Source organism: Hibiscus syriacus, unplaced genomic scaffold, assembly GCF_006381635.1.
Source record: "Hibiscus syriacus cultivar Baekdansim isolate YM2019G1 unplaced genomic scaffold, ASM638163v2 tig00111989_pilon, whole genome shotgun sequence".
NCBI classification, from domain to species: Eukaryota; Viridiplantae; Streptophyta; class Magnoliopsida; order Malvales; family Malvaceae; genus Hibiscus; species Hibiscus syriacus.
In genome coordinates this window covers 1,131,561-1,150,296 of record NW_024063230.1, presented here as the reverse complement: position 1 = coordinate 1,150,296, position 18,736 = coordinate 1,131,561, and the positions used below count along the sequence as shown (strand labels likewise).

The 18,736-nt window shown below is 32.9% G+C and overlaps 1 pseudogene; it reads left to right on the top strand.

Moving 5' to 3' along the window:
* Positions 1 to 484: 484 nt before the first annotated feature.
* LOC120173875 overlaps positions 485 to 18,736 on the top strand; it is a 28,961-nt pseudogene continuing 10,709 nt past the window's right edge.

Genomic DNA, 18,736 nt, shown 5'->3' with positions numbered 1-18,736 from the left:
ACTTTTTGTGAGTACTAAATATGAACAAGAAATATGTGCAAGTACACACAATCGAACAAGTAATAAAGTGACGAGTAAGTATCGCCTTTATAGGGATTGGTGGAAATTACAAAGTTTAACAAAAGCAAAACACGACTCAATCTAAGTATAGTTAGTAATGGTATGCATTAATGATGAATGTTAAGGCAATAGATATTGGTAAGGATGGAATGATGGTATGATATGTGTAACATCCTCAATACCGGGTTAGTGGCTAAATTATAAAATTTCAAAATTTAGTGATTAAAGTATATAAATTGAATCATTCAAAGACTTATATGGAAAAATTCTGTGTAGGAATAAATAGTAAAGAATTAGGAATGAAAGGGCAAAATGGTCATTTGACCTAGAAATGAATTAAAATGAAATATGGAGGAGATATATACACGTGGAATGAAGGATTAGAGGAAAAAGAAGTTTCCAAGTAACTCTTCTTCACTCTTCTTCTTCTTCAGTCTTGGGACACATAACAAATGTGAGTTTCATTATGAGTTGATTATTAGTTAAAATTAAGTTTGGTTTTTTATCATTAAATGATACTTAAGCTTAAGAAAAGCTTAAGTTATCTTAAAAATATAAGATGAATGAGATAGTAAGGATTAAAGATAAGGGGTTTCTAAATGAAATCTTGGAAAAGAGTTGGTAGGTAGAATTTGAAACTAAATTTGACTTGTCATCAGTTGAATTAAAAAGTATGAAGTGTTAGAATTGAAATTAGAACATGTTGGAAATTTGGTAGGATTCTTAAATTCAAGATATAGGAGGAGATTTTGAATATAAAGATGTGTTAAATGCATAGAAATTGGTTTGAGTGTGATACTTGAGTTAAGAGTATTAAAGGGGTTAAGACATGAAGGATTTGAGTTGAAATGAGTAAATTTTTTGGGTCAAAATGTGAAAATCTGTGCTTGAGTATCGGTGCTGTTTCATCCAGTACCGATACTTCAAGAGAAAAAGAGGGATATTTGGTATAGGGGTATCAATATTGGTCAAACAATATCGATACCATAGGTCTGAATTTGGTAAAGATATTCAAAGGGTATCGATACCTGGGAAAGTAGTATCTATACCATATGTACCAATACCATGAGGACAGTATCGATGCCATTTTTGAAATGAGTGTTACAGAATACAAAATGGGTATTGATACCAGGCTTGGTATCGATACCACAACTAGGGAAGTATTGATACCCTATAGGGAGTACCGATACTACTTCAAGAGAAAAAGAGAATTAAATATTTATTTTAGCCTAAGAAATTAAGGATTGAATTATAATACTTGGAATGTATGATTGTGTATTGAATTATAATACTTGGAATGTATGATTGTGTAGATATCAAGCATAAGCAAATTCCGGAACGATCGAAAAGTTAGAATTGATCAAGAGAGAGAAATCAAGTCCTATAAGTAATTGGGATCAAGTGAGGCTAAGGTGAGTGCATACTATAGATATAGTTCAATAGAATTAAGACTTGTGATAAGTATATTTCCTATGTTAGTATCCATAGTCCAATAGTTATGAACATGCATACATGATAATCATTATAAACACATGCGTAAGATATATATATGTTTGTATGATTTGATAAATGATATATGATTCATGTGAACATATTCAAACAACATATGTTATATGATATGAGATTGATGATATATGTACATGTAATATGTGATAGAAGAAAAGAAATATGTGATTACAATGGAAATGACATAAATACATGCTGAAATAAAGTATAACACTAATTCCCATTTTATGTGATATGAGAGCTATAGGTATAGTTGGCATGCCAAGAGTCGAGGGTTTCATAAGTCCTCTGGGACATATTCATAGGTCCTTCAGGAAAATTTCACATGCCACTCAGTGGGACTTATATGAGTTGTGGTGACAACATATGTGCACAACCTCAATGTACACGCATACCTTAAAGAGTATAAAAAGTGTATGTATCTTATTATATGTTATCATGTTATTATTGGTTACCATAAATCATATGTAATGTGATGGAATCATGACATGACAGTGATGATTTTAGTTGAATAATTGCATTGCATATTCATATTTATAAGAAATGCATTAGTATAGTTTTATGCCTCACTAAGTCTTTGACTTGGCGTGTAAGCGTTTTACACGTAGGTATTGAGAAGCAAGAGGATCAGACTTAGGATCTGCGGAGCAGTATATCTCCACTCAAAGATCAGATCATAAGTGAATTCACATTATGTATTTTGTTGTATAAAAGATGTTGGCATATAAGAAAGTGTAATTCATTTTTGTAATATTTGATAGTACTTATGTAATTATTAACTTTATTTTAATGAAATTTTAAATTTTCGTGATTTTTATAAGTTTTAAAAGTTTTGAATAGTCAATGTGACACCTCGGATTCGTATCCAGGTTGGGTACGGGTTGGGGGTGTTACAATATAGCAGCAAATGGTAATGTTGAGGAAAAATGGATGTAAATGTAGTGGCAACAGAGAAAATTATAAGGTAAAAATAATAACAGTACCAAGGCAACACAAAATGGTAAAAACAATAAATAAATAAAATGACTTGACAATCCTCACAAGGGAAACTACTTCAGGAATGAGTGATGGGGAAAGATTTAAGGATACTAAAACTTATCTCTATAGTAGATTTAATTTATCTAAGCTTTACTAGCTCGATGAAGTTTACTGAAAGTGCTCATGCTATCTCTAGTCAAAGGAACCTAATATAATAGAATGCCACATCATCTCCTCTCAGTCTCAACTATGGAAGCCTATGCTATTCATAAAAACTACCCCTTTTAGTCGTTGAAATCCTATCTTAGTCTCTCTCAAGCACTAAGGGATTAGGATGTAATACTACTATGTCAGGTTTAAGCTTAAGTAAACTATTACACCCCATTGCTTACGTGGATCTTACTTGTGTTTCTCTCGAATACTCCAAGCATTAATGACTAAGTTTCTCTCGAACACCTAACCTTCATCTAAGTAATGGACACTCTCATTCCTCCTATAAACTTAGAAGATGAAGCCTTCATAAGCAAAACAAGTAAATACAAAAGATAAACTTTAATCCATCATCAAAACAAAATCAAGCATCCATAAAATCAACCCCAAAAATAAGGCTAGTTCATGATGGGGTTCGAATCATCCATGGAAAAAATCATAAAAATCATTCGTTCAACAACCCAAATCAAATGATAAATAACAACAAAGGGTAAGGACGAAGAAGCCTTCGACGCACGTTATTGAAGATCCCCTCGGCCATCACGAACTGCCTTAGCTCGCTAGCTCCTCTCGGATGCCTAGCTCGCCACTCCCTCGAGCTTCACCGATGGAGGAACACCACCAAGAAGATAAAGGGAAGAAAACGATGGAGAAGATGAAGAAATTCAAGCTGCCGAGTGTGTGTCTACTTCTCTCCTCTCTCATGTGAGGTGTATTAAATAATAAAAATATCTAAGGATATTCATGGGATTTAGTACTCCAAAATACCCATCATACCCCTAGAGTCACTCCTTAGGCGTGATGTCTATCCTCACATGTGGCAGTGGTCCCCAGCAAGTGGTTATAACCATCAGACACATGCCAAGCCAACTGTTAATTTGTAACAATATCTTTTTGTCATTTTCTCCACCAAAAATGCCAAGCATTTCTATATGCTTCAGCAACGTATGATCCCACAGATTTCCTTCTCAGCTCGCCTTTTTCTTGCTATTTTCCTGCACATCACTAAAAACCACACATTCTTCCTCATACAACACCATAACAACATAAAATAACACAACCACCATAAATGCAATGATATGCATCTACATACATCTAAAATGACCTAAATGAACCCTTAAACAAACAATAACTTAAGTGGAAAAAGGTCTTGAAAGTAGCCTTTTTATGGAGTTATCAAGATACATTCTCGTTTTTTTGGTTTATTAGTTTGGCAATCAACCTTACTTACAAATTTTAAACACTTTCAAATCAAAAAGTGCTCGTTAGTCTGGATGTTGTTTAAATATATAGTTGGGAGGAAGGACCAGTCTATGGCAATTTGACTTCCTGTTAACACACTTAGCAGTGGTCCGCTAAGGAAAAACGAGATTGAATTTGATTCTTGTCCAGACAACATAATCCGAGTTGGGTATTTCCAGTACTTAATTCTGATTGTTTTAACAAAAATAGTTGTGGTTAAACCACTCAAGAATCATCTTTGAAAGATAGACTTGTGAAGATTGGTTACAATAGATAAGGGCAATTTACAATAGGTTGGGCCTTGTAGACTGTAACCAACATGAATCCTAGAGCAAAAATCCATTTCGATGATCAATAGAAATGAAACAAAGCTAGCTCAAGGTGATTTCCTCATTATTATTTTTAATCTTTATTTACGCTTAAAATTATTTTACCTTGATCGTTATTTTTTTACTTTCATTTTATTCATCTCATTCACGCCAACCCTCCTTTATTTTTATTTATTTTTGTTACCCTAGATTGAAATCGACACGAATTTGCATCAGAAATTACTAAGTCCCTGTTGATCGACCCTCTTTACTATACTATTTATTTATTTTATTTGAAGAGGATTATTTTATTTTGATAAGTAAAATAATGTTTTCATGGGACTCGACAAGTTACTGATATTGTTTTGTTTTGATCTATGACCAAGTCATAGGGCTAAACGACATTAAACAAAGTGCTTTCATGGGAGTCAACCCATTTTTAATTTCGTTTATTTTATTTTTCTTGAATTTTAATTTTTCTTATTTGATTTTATTGAGTATTTCTCTTCTGTTAATTTTTATTTTAATTTTTCAGGTGACCCATTTAATTTATCTAGTCTTAATCGGAGTAAAAAATGGTGTTTTCAACCGAATCATACATTTTATTTGGACCCAAGCCGTAGTAAATCGGAAAAAAGGTGGAATGCATCATTTCATTAAACGGCGCATGTTAACAAAGCCATATTGGGCACGACGCACGTTAGCAACCCCCCAATTTCATCATTTTTCTGTCGCCCATTTCAACACAATTTCCCCTAAATTTAAAATATTTCCCACAACAAGTTTGACCAGCCAACATTTTATTATTTTTCAAATACCTTTGAGCCTCACCTTATCGCCTCCCATAAACCCCAAACCCACTCAACTTCTTTATCTTTTTAATTTTCTTTATTCCACATGTGACTTAACACTTTCACCATTTTTCTTCTTATTTTCCTTACCTCACCTTATTCTTCCTTTCTCCAACCCTTTCTTTTCTTTTTTTCTTTCCTAATAGCCACCATCGATTGCTAACACCGCTACCCCCACCGACATCGATTCACTGCTAACATTTGTGCAAGTTTCAAGTGATTTCGAACCGACCCTGCCTCCTCCTCCTCGTTGTGGTGGGCATCGATAACAAGCACACATGCCTCTACCTCCCCACCCGTTCATGATCCATCGCTCACATGCTCTTGCTGCTCGTCGTTCACTACTCCGATCGTTGCTTGCATAACGCTGATTTTTTTCTTTTCACCGTGCCACCGCTGCTCATTCTATTTTCATCTCTTCTCTTTTCCTTTCTTCGATTAATCATAGACACTATCTCCCACTATCGAATCAGAAAATTTGAGGTAAATACACGAGCTTATTTTTTTTACTTATTACTAATGGTATTTCCCTTTGGCTATACAGGAAACTTTGGTATCAATCCACGCTCTGACAATTTCTCTTTGAGCGGTCAAACACAATTGATTACCCCATTTTGCCATCATTGCTGATAAGCACGGGGAGTATTCTTTACCCTTTCTCTTGCACTTTATATTTTATTTCCGTATTGGGGCAATGTGATTAAGTGATGGGGGTAAAGACTTCATTGAATTTCATCTTACTTGTCTTGTGAAGTTGTTTCATTACATGGTTGTTTGAATTGGTTGAACATGGTTGAAATTTTTCATTCATTGATTATTTTTAGCAAGTTATGATTGCTTAACTCCATGTGATTATTTTGAGTACAGGCATTCTTGATAGTTGAATTGCATTAGTAGGAACTTAATTTAGCTACACTGTAACATTGCTCGATTTTGTCGATTGAATTTCGCCTAACTTGACTGATGAACACACTTTGTTAAGATTTGAGTCTTGAGCATTTTTCTTAATTTTTATGCTTGTTTTCTTGTTTGATTGTGACTAACTAAATTTAAAAATCTAGAACTTATTTCATGATACATTTTGAGACTACATAAGAAATTTGGTGCTTTAATGTAATTTGGGCATTAGGATTCATCTCATTTTTACTAGAGAAAAAAGCTACCCTTTTATTCTCCATTAGTGAACCGTTTTGAGCCTATATTTGCTTCTTTGTTTTCACCTTAATCTAAAACCCGAGCCTTTTCATTTATCCTTATTTTCCACCCTTTCCAAGATAAGAGTATGAATTAAAAGTTGTATGATCATCTTCCACGAAGAAAAAAATAAAAAAAGGAAAAATAATAAAGAAAGTTCAAAAAAAAGAAAAGAACAAAGTGGAAAAAAAAAGAAAAATGGAAAAAATGGTTTTTGATGTAAATATTTGGTTCTTTCATTTGTCTTGTTGATGAAACATTTTTTTTGCTAGTGGACTTGGTTGAATAATTTGAAGCATTCTTTTTCTCAATTATGAACCCTATTTTTAGCCTTTTTTTCCTACCTTTACCTAATCCCCATTACAGTTTTTTTAAGACCCAATGATCTTTGCATCTTATTTCTTCTAAGTATTGAAGAATTGATTATGTTACAAGACTATGGAAATTCTTGTTTAATTCCGACTTGAGCAAATTTGGCACCCAAATAGATGTCAGAGATTTGAGTGAATCCTAGTGAGGATTTGAGTTAGGTTGAATTTTAATTGATGAATGATTGGAAGTTGCAATATTGTTTGATTTACTCCTACTTATGTTCATTCACTTGATTGATGTTTTGATTCAAATGGTTATTGTGAGCTTGACTTTCATAATTTGCTTGAGTATGAAACTGGTTAGAGGAAAGTAGATCGACTTCTTAACTAGTTTTATCAAAGCATTCTTGAGGACAAGCATGAGACAAGTGAGGAGGAATTTGATGAGCGTTTTAGATTGTCATTTTTTACTTGTTAATTTCCTCATTTTATGAATTTATTACTGCTTATTTAGAGAATGTACATCAGTTACAGTCAATAGGGTTAGAGACCTTTAGAGGTGTACTCATGGTGAGGCCCTTAGCAAAGGATTAAGAGAAGCATGATACTTCTACTCCAGTGATAGAATAGTTAAGCCCTAAGTAGGTAGCACTTGATTGAGATCATGGATGTACCTATTGCTTAGTACCATGTCTTTAGCATGCTTATGTTTATGAAATTCATAATGTTGCTCTAGATTGGCGATTATATTGTTAGGCTTTGTAAGCTCAGCATTCATATGTTTTTCACAGGTCAGTAGCTAGAGTCGATCGTGTAGCATCGTCATAGCAGGACTTCCAACATCTCCTTTGGAGTACTATACTGTAGTTTTAGTAGGCATGTGTATTCATAGAACCCTACTTATGTATTTGAGTTGTAAACCTTAATATATACTATTTTGATTTTAAATTATGTGTCACGGAGCTCCTGTTTATAAAATTTTTATAACAATTATTTATGTCTTTAATAATACCATTCAACATATTTGAACTAAAAATAAACAAGTTCTGAAAATCAAGAGTTGCATCGACGGCTTAATAAGATAATTTAGATCCATTCGAGTTTAAGGTATTACACATCCGATGTCTTACCACTTCTCCTTGCCAATGTAATTTCTACCTTGGTCATGCCACCATTATAGGCAGTGTAAGCAATTAAGCATTTAAAAAACTCCATCGAGTTATATGTCAAAGAATAAAATTGTGTTATCCGATCAGGATACCACCTTTTATAATTGTCACCGTAATCTTCATTAGTTTCAATTCTGAAATATAGAGACCCATAATGAATGATACCAAAATCATAGTACTAAAAAGGACATAAATCATCTTATATATTATCCTCTCAATCCTTGTCCTCTTCAAGAAGGGTCCCTATCATTTTCATTACTTTTGTTGAGTTAATCGATCTACGAATCGGCCAAGAGGGGGTGAATTGGCAATAAAAATTTTGGTCGAAGCTTTTGTAGAAAATTAAAAATATTTGCACAACGATTTAGAGTGGTTTGACTTTCTCAACCAAAGTCTACGTCCACTACCTTAGTTATCTATACTAAGGATTTTCCAACAAATTCACTAATTTGTTCTTTCTTTTGAGGACAAAGAGTAACCTTACAACTCCCTCAAGAATTATACCCCAAATTCTTGAGCACACTCTCTCCTAAAGAGAAATACACAAATTTGCAAACTTACAAGAAAAACCTCACAAGGTAGATTGTTTGCATAATTCTAGAGCAAAGAAAGAACACTCAAGAATAATAAAATTGAGTACAAGTAGTGTTATTGAAAGCAAAATGAATATTGAATGAAAATAGGCTTGAAGTGCTCAAACTTGAAGTTTGATGCTTTCTCTTTGATTTTCTCTATTCTCTTCTTAATTGTTATTGATCAATGACTTCTTAGTTTGTTTAAATACTCTTTGGATCACTTCTGAACGTTCGGGATCATTAGTGGAGTCAATAGAGTTGTCATTGTGTGAAAACAATTACTAAAACAGTTGGGAGCGTATGGTGCATTGGTACACTATGTGTAAAATTCAAATATTTTGACCGTTGGAAGACTGAGTACATCGATACACTAGGGGTGCATCGGTGCATTAATTAAATTCGATGTTTCAAACAAGCTGGAGTGCATCGATGCATGGTCTATGCATCGGTACACAAAATGCATTCCATGTTCAAAATATTCAGGAGTGCATCGATGCATGCCTTGATCATCGGTACACAAAATGCATTTGAAATTCAATTTATTAAAGGGTGTATCAATGCATTGATTGGTGCATCAGTACACTACTTTGAAAATTTGATATTTGGCTCATTTTTTGTTCGAAATACTTTGTGAAAATTGTTTCAAAAATTGTTTAAGTATAAAACACAATTTTACACTTTAGTAAGATTAAAATTGAACTTTGAAAAACTCGGAGTAATATTTTGATATTCGAATAATTGAATCGAATATGATTTGTAAAATCTTAAAATTCATTTATACTTAATTTGTTATATTGAAACATCAAAATGTTTTCAACAATCTCCCCTTTTTTATATAACAAAACATTTAAGTAATTTTAAGATTTTCTATGAAAATAATTTTTTGAAATCAATTTTGAAACTCCCCCTTACTATAATACATCTTCCTTACTATAATACATCTTTTCCCCCTTTTTGTTAAATCAAAAAGACTCTATAAAACATTTTTAAACAAGGTTTTTGAAAAACATAGCCAATTGATATTTAGAAATTTAAAGTTTAGGCTGCTAAGATCAAAAATCAAGAGAAAGGTTAGCCATTAGTTTCATAATTCAATATTCATAAACAAATGTGAAATGGTAAAATTGGTCATATTCTAATATGATGTAAATGATGCAAAAATTAATATCAAATTAAAAATTCAAACAAACCGAATATATATATTAAGTTCAAACATCCAAAGCATAAACCCAAACATTCAATCATTCAAAACAATCCAAAAACATCAAAATGTTTAATTCATAAGTTCTAAATACAATTAAAGAAAACTGAAACAAGATAGGTCTAGTCATCCAAAGGAGGATCGGGAGGTGGATGAGGATAACGTGCTCGCATCTCGAGTGTGAGCGCATCTAAATGTTCATTTATCTCCCATTGTTGAGCCCCCATAGAAGTGAAATGGGACTCAATGGATGCAAACCGTAGATCAAATATCTCCAAGAAAGATATGGAGGCACTTGATCTTCTTGATGTACTGGTGATGGCTCATCATCTGGTACGTTATCATCTATATGTTGAAAAAGCTCTTAAAGTTTGGGATCATCATTTACTGCGGGTGCCGATGGAGGTGGAGCTCATGAAGAACTAGCTTCCGGTGTTTGATCAGTGGGTCGATAAACCCATTGGCCAGTTTTCTTATCCTTTTTCCATCCCGATTTCTTTAAGGAAATTATATTAATTTGGTTTTGGAGAGGGATGCGAATATCAACCGAGACCTTAAGCCCTAGTTTGATAAAAAGATTGGAAAGAAGACAACCGTAAACTAAAGTTTCTACATTTTTAGAATGGATGACGTTTACGGTATCGACAAGCTCACCAAAAATAATATGTGGTAAATTAATTTTCTTATTATGTTGGATACAATGTATCCACCATAAATCTATGACCCTAAGAGAGGAGTACCTACCTCGGATAGTCTAAACCACCAAGAGATCATTAAATGAAGGAATCACTCATGATGAGTTCGTAAGGTACTAACACTACCCTTATATTGATAGGGAGTAGCCACAAGATCTCTTTCATTATCTATCCCATCATTGTCTAAACCAAAAGCATTAATGATAGTTTCCGAATCGATAAAAATACTTTTCCTAAGAGATAGGATCGTATGTCTATGGTTTCAGTTTGACGCACATTTTAAACCCATATCGCATTGGAGTAGAAAATGCGGACTAATTGTTGATAGACAATGGGCTTGATTTGACACAATTTATCAAATTTCCAGGAGCGAAGAATAGGAAGATATTCGAAGTTTATATCCTCTATTGCTTGAATAAAAGGGATACATTCTTCTCAGATTTTGTACGATTGGAAATAACTAATGAACCTATCATATAATTCATCTCGACGGTGACCGGGTTGGTTGAAGAAAGAATTAAGAATGAGTAATTCGGGTTCGTTTAGATTTGGATTTTGTGGTGGAGGAATAGGAGGTCGGTGTTGACTCGAACGACTAGATGAAGACCTAGGACGTTTAGGATTTGACATGGTTTAAGAATCGAAATAAGATGGATACCTGCAAATTTGAAACACATGTATGCAATATAATCAATCCCAAAACTCAATTGAGTCCGCAATAGTCAAGTTTCTCTAAACCGAATCCTAATGGGCAAAGTTTTGAAAACTATTTGAAAATAATATTTGACGATCATAATATGTATAGTTTTCATAAAAACAACATAATTGAATCAAACACATCAATTAAACGAATAATTTTCGAAATTCAAAAATAATTTTGAAAAATGTGTGTTTTTGACGAAATTGGTTGTAAAGTTTAGTTTCTAAACACTAAACAATCAAATCCCGATAATTCGTTCAACCTATAACTAATCAAAACTAATCCAAAGTTCAAAAATCAATAAAACGGGGGTTTTAGAAAATATTACCTTGAAATTTGGATATGAGTGAGAATGAGATAATGTTTTGCATGATTTAATGATAGGTGTAGGAATTGAAGTTGATATGCAGGAGGATTCCGATTGAATTTCATTGGTTTGAAGCTATTTTAGAGAGTAGAGTGAGAGAGGAGTGTGGCGGTAGAGAGTTTTAGAGTTTAGGGGTTTTGAAAATAAGAGAAAAATAAGCATTTTAAACCCAAAACCCGACGGGTATATCGATGCACAGCAGAGTGCATCGATGCACATTCAAGGAGTGCATCGGTGTATCTTCATGATGTATCGATGCACATTCAAGGGATGCATCGATGCACTAGCTAGTGTATCGATGCATTATGTACAAAAATGTCAAAAAATCCATTTTAAACACTCAAAATGCTAAATTATTTAGCTCTAGTGGTATTGGCAACTCATAGATAAAAAATTAACAATGTTCAATCAATCAAATCTATCTTTAAACAATTTTTGAACATATAATTAATTTTCACTAAGAATCACAAACTCCCCCTAACTAATAGCAAAGAATTCAATCAAAAGCATTATTTTTGTAAGCATTTTTCAATTCTAATTAAAAGTGCTAAACACTAAGTCAAGATAGGTTGGTTAAACCTAATTCTCTCCTAAGTGTCCAAAATCTTTCTTTATCTAAAGGTTCTGTAAAAATATCCGCTAATTGATGCAAAGTATCAACATATTCTAGAACTATATCTTCTTTAGCGACATGATCTCTAATGAAATGATGTCTAATTTCAATATTCTTAGTTCTAGAGTGTTGGATGGGATTTTTAGTGAGATAAATATAAATAGTATTGTCACACTTGATAGGTATGGTACCTACTTCAATTCTATAATCAAGAAGTTGTTGTTTCATCCATAAAACTTGTGCACAACAACTACCAGCTGAAATGTATTCCGCTTCAGTGGTAGATAATGCAACACAATTTTGTTTCTTTGAAAACCAAGAAATCAACATATTTCCTAGGAATTGGCAAGTACCAAAGGTGCTTTTCCTATCTATTTTGCATCCTCCATAATCCACATCAGAGAAGGCATGCAAGCTAAAACTAGAGTCTCTAAGATACCAAAGTCCTAAACTATGAGTGTCCTTAAGGTATCTAAAGATCCTCTTAACTGCTAGTAAATGTGATTTCTTAGGGCATGATTGAAATCTAGCACATAAGTAAACACTAAACATAATGTCTGGTCTACTTGCGGTTAGATAGAGCAAAGAGTCAATCATTGACCTATACAATTTAACATCTACACATTTACTTCATTCATCTTTGTCAAGTTTTGTTGATGAGCTCATTCGAGTGGCATGAGGTTTCCCATTTTCCTGTCCAAACTTCTTGAGCATATCCTAGACGTACTTTGCTTGATTGATGAAGATGCCATCTTTTCTTTGCTTGATTTGGAGTCCCAAGAAAAATGAGAGCTCCCCCATCATGTTCATCTCGAATTCACTCTGCATTAGCTTAGAAAATTCTTGGCAAAGAACATCATTAGTAGAACCAAATATTATATCATCAACATAAATTTGAACTACTAATAAATCTTTACCTTTATGCTTTAAAAATAATGTAGTGTCAACCTTCCCTTTTGAAAAACCTTTTTCAATTAAAAAGTTTGACAATCTTTCATACCAAGCTCTAGGAGCTTGTTTTAAACCATATAGTTCTTTTGTCAATTTAAAAATATGATTTGGAAATTTTGAATCTTCAAAACCTAGAGGTTGTTCCACATACACTTCTTCTTTTATAAAACCATTTAAAAATGCACTTTTAACATTAATTTGATATAATTTAAATTAATTGAAACATGCAAATGCTAATAACACTCTAATTGCTTCCATCCTAGCTACGGGAGCATATGCTCCATCATAATCTATGCCTTATTCTTGAGTATAGCCTTGAGCAACAAGTCTAGCCTTGTTTCTCACTATATTACCAGTTTCATCAAGCTTATTCCTAAATACCAATCTAGTACCTACAGTAGATTTATCACTAGGCCTTTCAACTAGTGTCCATACCTTACTTCTCTCAAATTGATTTAACTCTTCTAGCATAGCCATAATCCAATGTTCATCATTTAATGCTTCTTTAATATTCTTAGGCTCTATGCATAAGATAAATGCAACATAATTACAAATATTTCTAAGAGAAGATCAATTTGTTACCCCTTTGGATGGATCACCTATTATTTCACCATCCTTGACATAGTTGTACTCTCTTGGGTAAGAGACTTCCATTTCTTCAATGGTTGGATTCTCGAGAACATCATGAGTTTCCTCATATTTCGTTTCTTCCTTTGATGATGGTTTTCTAACGTCATGTTTAACATCATTTGCTTTTATAATACCTACATCATCATTCACACAAGAATCCTTCCTCGGAAGAGGATTATCATCGAAAACAACATGTATAGACTCTTCTACAACTAAAGTTCTTTTATTAAATACACGATAAGCCTTAGAATTTAAGGAATAACCCAGAAAAATTCCTTCATCACTTTTAGCATCAAATTTGCCAAGAGTTTTTTTACCGTTGTTTAAAACAAAACATTTACATCCAAAAGGATGAAAATAGCTAATGTTAGGCTTTTTATTTTTGAAAATTTCATATGGAGTTTTCTTCAAAATAGGCCTAATCATTACTCGATTAATAATATAACAAGCGGTATTTGTGGCTTCCGCCCAAAAATATTTTGGCAAATTGTTTTCACAAAGCATGGTTCTAGCCATTTCTTCTAAAGTTCTATTTTTCCTCTCAACAACTCCATTTTGTTGAGGGGTTCTAGGTGCTAAAAATTATGGTTAATACCATTAGAATTACAAAACTCAGTAAATCCAAGATTTTCAAATTCAGTGCCATGATCACTCTTAACACTAGTTATGGAGTAACCTTTTTTGTTTTGGATTACTTTTGAAAACGTGATGAATTTTTCTAATGCTTCATCTTTAGTACTTAAGAATAGAACCCAAGTGTATCTAGAATAGTCATCTACCAATACAGATGCATATTGTTTTCCACCCAAGCTAGTAGTCCTAGTTGGCCCGAAAAGATCTATATGGATCAATTGTAATATCTACTAGTTAATACGTCATTAATGGAATTAAAGGAAGCTCTTCTATGTTTTCCTTTAGTACAAGCATCATAGATTTTATCATTATCAAATTTTAGCTTTGGCAACCTTCTAACTAAATCTCCTTGAATTAGTCGTTGAATAACACTCATGCTAGCATGTCCTAGTCTCCTATGTCATAACCACCTATCATGCTCATCCTTAGCAACTAGGCATAAATTAGTCATATTTATAGAATCTAAATGCATCATATATATGTTCCCTATTCTATGACCAACAAGCATAATCCGATTAAATGCAATGTCAATAACTTTACAACTATTAGTTTCAAACATGACATTGAATCCCTTATCGTATAATTGACTAATACTCAATAGATTATGCTTTAATCAATTCATATATAAAACATTTTTAATTTTATAGAAGTGGTATTACTATAGTGTCTGTACCTTTAATATGACCTTTTGAATTACCAAAAGTCACCTCTCATCTATTTTTAACGTTAAACTCTATGAACCGGCTCTTGTCTCCGATCATATGTCTTGAGCATCCACTATCAAGGTACCATAAGTTTGAATTTGTTTCTCGTACCTTGTAGCAATGCTCATTTCCCTACAAACATTGATTAATTTTTTATTTTTGGTTCCCAATTTCTTTTGGGTATATATTCATTAGTTTCCAAAATTCTAGTCCCCTTAGGTATCCACTTGTGTAGGATATCTTTATCTTTAGTAGTAATGAATTCTTTGGGAACCCATATACTTCTAATGATTTTACCATTTAAGGTTCGTTGAGGACCTCTATGATTATAACTTTTAAAACTTTTTCTAACAAAGTTGATTTTTGAACTTTCTACATTTTTAAAACGTTTTGGATCAACTTTATTAAAAGAAGTTTTAAGATCATCAATTTTCTTTTGATGATCGTCATTTACTCTTTAAAGTATGTTATGCAAATCGGTATTTTTCTTTTCAAATTCATCTAATTTTATTTGCAATTCTTTGATCTTACTTTCAAGATCATTGTTGGTTTTGAACATAAGACTATTTTCATTTTTCAATTTTGAAATATCATTCTTATATTTTGAAAATAAATTCTTATAATCCGAAGCCAACCCATTATAATCCTCTAATAACTCATCATATGATAAATCATCTGAATCAAATGAGTTAGAGGTTACCTAAGAGTTTTCCCCGATGGCCATCAAGCACAAGTTTGCAACTTCTTGTTCCTCTTCATCGAAACCTTTTTCATCGCTCCATGTAGCCACATGAGCCTTGTGATTGTTCTTTGATTGACCTTTCTTCTTCAATTGTGGGCAATCATATTTGACATGCCCCAGTTTTTTGCATTCGTAGCAAATGAACGGGTCATTCTCTTTTGGTTCATTCTTGAAGCCTTTATTTCGTTTGATTTTTCTTCCTCGGTTGGGCCTCATCAATTTTCTGAACCGTTTGGCAAATAATGTCGTCTCCTCGTCATCGTCATCTTCATCAGAATCACTCTCATCTCTTGTGGATTTGAGAGCAACTCCCACGTTCTTCTTCTTTTCCGTCTCTTTCTTTATCTCGTCAGTCTTTTCGAGGTCTACCTCATCTTGAAGCATCATTTCATGCATGAGGAGAGAGCCAATTAGCTCATCAATGGTTAAGGATTTTAAGTTCTTAGCCTCGATGATCGCGTCTTCTTTGATTGCCAAGATTTTGAAAGAAAGTAAACTAACTTCCTCACAAGCTTCTCATTTGGAATGATCTCTCAAAATGATTTGAGACCATTGAAAATCGTGGAGAATCTATCCGTCATAGCTTTGATATCTTAATCCGGTTTTATCCTGAAATTTTCATAGTTATGAGTCAAAAGACTATTTTAGATTCTTTTATCTCGTTTGTTCCTTCATGAGTAACTTGTAGTTTATCCCATATCTCCTTGGCGGTTGTACAAGATGAAACTCTCTCGTATTCATCCGGTCCAAGAGCACAAAAAATAATATAGATAGCTTTGGAGTTGAGCTGGAACATTTTATCTCTCTTCACTCCACAATCTTGGATGAGTGGAAGGTTTGATGTATCCGTCTTCTATGATATTTCATGCTCCCATGTCACTTACTTGAATGAAGTACATCATTCTATTCTTCCAATAAGCATAATTAGCTCCATTGAAGAAAGGAGTCTTGTTGACGGGTAATGAATTAAGACCGAAGTCAGAGTTTGAAGTGGAGGCCATTGATGACTTGATTATCGATGTAACTCTTCCCGAATCGACTCAAGAGGTGATTAAACCTTCAAATGAATGAGTCTGATACCAATTGTTGAGTTAATCGATCTATGAATCGGCCAAGATGACGTGAATTGGCAATAAAAATTTTGGTGGAAGCTTTTGTAGAAAATTAAAAATACTTGCACAGCGATTTAGAGTGGTTCAACTTTCTCAACCAAAGTCTACGTCCACTACCTTAGCTATCCACACTAAGGATTTTCCAACAAATTCACTAATTTGTTCTTTCTTTTGAGGACAAAGAGTAACCTTACAACTCCCTCAAGAATTATACCCCAAATTCTTGAGCTCACTCTCTCCCAAAGAGAAATACACAAATTTGCAAACTTACAAGAAAAACCTCACAAGGTAGATTGTTTGCACAATTCTAGAACAAAGAAAGAACACTCAAGAATAATAAAATTGAGTACGAGTAGTGTTCTTGAAAGCAAAATGAATATTGAATGAAAAATAGGTTTGAAGTGCTCAAACTTGAGGTTTGATACTTTCTCTTTGATTCTCTCTATTCTCTTCTTAATTGTTATTGATCAATGGCTTCTAAGCTTGTTTAAATACTCCTTGGAGCACTTTTGAACGTTGGGGATCATTAGTGAAGTCAATAGAGTCGTTATTATGTGAAAATAATTAATAAAATAGTTGGGAGCGTATGGTGCATCGATGCATAGGCAAGGTGCATCGGTACACTATGTGTAAAATTCAAATATTTCGATCGTTGGAAGACTGAGTGCATCGATACACTAGGGGTGCATCGGTGCATTAATTAAATTCGATGTTTCAAACAAGCTGGAGTGCATCGATGCATGGTATGTGCATCGGTACACAAAATGCATTCGATGTTCAAAATATTCAGGAGTGCATCGATGCATGCCTTGTGCATCGGTACACAAAATGCATTTGAAATTCAATTTATTAAAGGGTGTATCGATGCATTGATTGGTGCATTGGTACACTACTTTGAAAATTTGATATTTGGCTCGTTTTTTGTTCGAAATACTTTGTGAAAATTGTTTCAAAAATAGTTTAAGTATAAAACACAATTTTACACTTTAGTAAGGATTAAAATTGAACTTTGAAAAACTCGGAGTAATATTTTGATATTCGAATAATTGAATCGAATATGATTTGTAAAATCTTAAAATTCATTTATACTTAATTTTTTATATCGAAACATCAAAATGTTTTCAACAACTTTCGTATTATGTCCGATGAAAATAACAATGCAATAGATATTATCAGTATTTTTCAATTTAGAACCTCTCTAAAGGATTTGTTGAGGTGGTGATCAGTTTAACTTTAATACTTTCTAACTTAATGTTTTTGGTTTTTATTTTAAAGTACATAAATGGGTGTTGCTTTGTTAAGTTTCTCGACTACTAAAATTTATAGGATGATTCTTCAACTATAGGTGTTGTTTTGATGAGTTATACAACTGTTAAAAGTTATAAAATGATCACTCTATCAAAGATAAAAATTATATTAGATTATCCAATCCAATCCAATAGTCCAATTCAATCCAAGTTCAACTTGTATAAACCTTATCTTGTGTAAAGCTTTGACTTTGCTTGACTTTGTATAGTTAGGTTTCCTTGTAATCATATACTCATTACTTGTAAATGTTACAATTATCAAATATACAAATCCTTTAGACACTCGACTATTCACATGTTCAAAACTTATCATTCTTTGTTAAAAAGAATTAGCTATTATTTGAGTTAGATGTTAATCTGTTGATTGGAATATGATAAAATCTTATCCCAAAATTGTTTGAGTTGTATTTTATGGATCGATTCTCCGTTTATTTTATGTCGTTCAGTCAGTGCTTGAAACATTATATCATTGAGTCGGCACTTGAAAGAATTGGCAATGCTAGTAGACATTATTAAAATATAATTTTATCATATCTCAATCAACAGGTTAACATCCAACTCAAATAACCGTCAAATTTTTAATAAAATATTATGAGTTTGGAACACATGAATAGTTGGTAAACATTTTGTAACCTTTAATAGTCAGTGGACTCAACAAAATGTTTTATAATCGATAG